Source organism: Chinchilla lanigera, unplaced genomic scaffold, assembly GCF_000276665.1.
Source record: "Chinchilla lanigera isolate Chin_1 unplaced genomic scaffold, ChiLan1.0 scaffold00012, whole genome shotgun sequence".
In the NCBI taxonomy this organism is placed as follows: Eukaryota; Metazoa; Chordata; class Mammalia; order Rodentia; family Chinchillidae; genus Chinchilla; species Chinchilla lanigera.
In genome coordinates this window covers 25,275,686-25,279,439 of record NW_004955413.1, presented here as the reverse complement: position 1 = coordinate 25,279,439, position 3,754 = coordinate 25,275,686, and positions in this window count along the sequence as shown.

Sequence of the window (3,754 nt, the reverse complement as noted above, 5' to 3'; positions counted from 1 at the left end):
TTTTGGTTTTTCTCCGGTACCGGGAACAGAACTCACGACCTTGCGCATGCCAGGCAGGCGCTTTTGCCGCTGAGCTAAATCCCCAGCCCCTTCCCCCCTATTATTATGTTATCCTTCTTTTATTCTTTAAAATAAAAAAAAAAATGATGAAGACCAATACAAAGTGGTTCTGAGCAGGATTTAATATTAACCAATTGGCTTCCTTCTCTATAAGCCTGTCCAAGGCCTAGGCCCCTTGTCTGGAGATGGACAGGGGATTCATAATAAGTAAACCTCTATGAATCACTGGTTCCAGCTGAGGCTTGCAGTGGCCTGTGAAGCCATGATAACTCAAAGGACAAGATAAGGTCAGAGCCAAGTACGTTTGGCTCTGTCTTGGTTACTTTTTTCTTGTTGCTGAGACAAAATACCTAACACCCAAAATTAAGGAAGGAAAGGTTTAGCTCACAGTTTGTGGAGGTTTCAGTCCATACTCAGCTGGCTCTAGGCAGAGTGGCACATGACCGAGGGCAACAGTTCATGGCCCTGGAAAACAGCAAAAGCACCAAAAACAAAAAGGGACAAGCATCAGAGCAAGCCTCTTTCCCTCCCTTATACTGTAGGCAGGCTACCCACCCCAGGGTGGGTATAACACTCACACCCATAATCCCAGCATTGGACCATGAATCAATCACAAACTCTAGAAGCCCACCCCATGAGCGCATGAGGCTTTGTGGGAACATCCAGACAAAAATCATAATAGGCTCCAACCGCAATTAACTAAAAGGAGACTCACAAGCAGGGTGTGGTGGTGCATGCCTGTAATCCCAGCACTCGGGAGGCTGAGACAGGAGGATCATTGCGAGTTTGAGGCCAACCTGGGCTACAAAGTGAGCTGAAAGCCAGCCTGAACTGCATAGGGAGATCCTGTCTCAAAAGACAAAAAAGAAAAAAAAGAGACTGCAGCTACAGGTTCCACACTCCTATAATAAATGTCAACCTGGAGATAAGATAGTCTCCTAATTAGCATACTTTACTACTTGCGGAAGTCTTTGAACTGTTTCCCAAGATCCACTCAGATTCCTGCGCTTTCTTCAGTATCTTCCTGTTTTGTTTGAAAACCAAATAAATATGGGCCACCCAGAGAATTCTTTATCTCAGCCCTCAGAGAACTTCAAATTCTGTTAGAGGGTTTTGATCCTCCTGGAGCCCTAAAATCATACCACCGGAATCTTTTATTTAAACCTTTGCTGTGCTGGGCATGGTGGCACATGCCTGTAATCCCAGCACTCAGGAGGCTGAGGCAGGAGGATTGTTGTGAGTTCAAGACCAGCCTGGGCTACAACGTGAGCTCAAGGCCAGACTGAACTGCATAGTGAGACCCTGTCTCAAAAAGACAAAAAACAAACAAACAAACAAAAAACCCAAATAAACCTTTGCCATATATTCCTTTGGGAGACTGGGGGCCCGATCAATCTGCAGTAACTAAGGGATAATAATAACACAATAGTGAATTGTTGACATCAGCAGTTTGCTTTTCTTTGCCATATATGAGGCCAATGTTATATCTTTCTGAAATTCAAAGATTGAACTATACAGAATTTTCTGTTTTGAAATTCAAACATTTCATTTGGAATTTCTGCTCTGTTCCTGTGTACAGTTCCTGTGCTACTCAGCTTATGCTGTTAGCAAATAAAGTATCAGTCGGAAACTGGTAAACCAACTGTCAAATGTCACACTCTGATTAGTGGGGAGATGGGAGCGACAAATCTGTTCACAACATCATTCAGCTTATTACTATACGTGTAAGGATCGGATGGCTGAGTTCCAGGATAAATGTTTAAATTGAAAGCATAATAAGTCTTCATGTCTACAAGGGCATACACTTTTATGTTGTATTTTGACCCATCATTTTACCGTAAGTCTTTTACATTCCTGCGATCACCATGAGAAATCTATGCTAAGTACAGCATACCTATGAATGTTTTCAGTTCAGCTAGTGAGGTGCCACAATAAATACATTTTTAAATATTGCTCTTGGTGCATACAGAACATTTTACTTGCATTTCAGCCTTTGTGTATTTCACAGCTTCTTTTTTTTTCCCCACAGCTTCTTGTAGCATTTCATCTGTTCCAATTTCCAACATTAAATAGCAGTACTGGTGTTCTATTCAATACATTTCACCCCTGCCAAGACCTTCACTATGTTTTTGAACGTAGTTCTAACATTGGATCTTTCTATTTGGTCATGGTCGTTACACAACATTTTGACTACTCAAATGTGTATCTACATTGCTGTTTTCTTCACCATCTGAATCAAGGAGGTCTGCATTCCCTGTGTCTGTATTAGCTGATTCTTGCTCCATTTCCCTATGACAAGGTCTTTGGCTCACATGGCGAACATCAAAGTTGTCATCATTGTTATCACTGTCATCATACATTCACACCACTCTTCTGTTACGAAAGCATGCATTTTACCATAAAGGATCATCTTCATCATCCATGCATGAGTAATCTGATGATTCACTTTTGACTTCCTCCAAACTTGCATATGTGGTTTTTCACACGCCATTGTACTGAATTAGGCTACTCATACTAGAAAAATCAAAAGAAAACTTTTTAAAAATAAATCCTGGAGTGGTGTGGGTCTATTGGACCCTCTATGATGCTTGGGTAAATATAGGGAGAACCAGATAGATGGAGCATAAAAGTGGTTCTAAATGTTTTGTTTTGCCACTTTTGCACACATGCACACATTCACTATGTTTTTGAACTTAGTTCTAACATTGGATCTTTCTATTTGGTCATAGTCGTGACACAACATTGTGTCTGTCATAGCAAGTGGGTAAACACATAGATTGCTTCTTGTATCCCTCAGAGAAAGGTACTGAGATGCACAGCTGGCTACTATGATGCTAAAGTACAAATTTACAGTACAAAAGTAAGGGATGGGTTTGCTGGATCCAGGCTTATACCTCAAGTTAAACGCTCTTAATATGGATGATAATAGTAGTCACTTTGTATTGTTATTTGAATATTAAATAAAATTAATATAAACTGGAGTTAGTGATATACACTGTAATCCCAGCACTTGGGACCCTGAGGCAGGAGGAGCACAAATTCCAGCCCAGCTGGGGGTACTTCATGAAAATAATGAATGAATGAATGAATGAATGAAGTTAATATAAAGAAAGACTTTAGCACAGTATCTGGCAATACCAAGTGTGTAAGTGTGAGCAGCTACTGTGACAACCATCATTATCATCATGCTGCTGGTGCTTTGAGTCAATTAGAAGGGACCAGGGTGTCACTTGGTGGCTCCTTAGTGGTCTGGGACAATGACAGGAGTGGCTTGGCCTGGGGTGGCCACAGTGGGACAGAAGTGGTCAGAGTTGGAAAAAGCAGATAGGACTTGCTGATACACTGGATGTGAAAAAGGAAAGGGGGAGCCAAGAAGGTTTCGGGGTGCTGTTCCGAGTCCATGCGAGATGGAGCTGCCATCGCTGAGTTGGGGAGGTAGGAGGAGCAAGTTCAGGGAGGAGCATAAGGAGTCTGGCTTAGAGCACCTTAGCTGGCAGGGACTAGAGGCCTCAGCATAAAGCACCTAGAGAAATGAGGGTCTGGGGCTGGGGTGAACACGGGAGCAGGGTTAGTGTACAGCAGACATTTAAAGCTGTGAGACCAAATTAGGCGCAGTGGTTCAGGCCTGTTGCTATGGTTTGTGTCTGGATGTCCCCCCCAAAGCCTCATACAGTCATGGGTGCCAGCTTCTAGA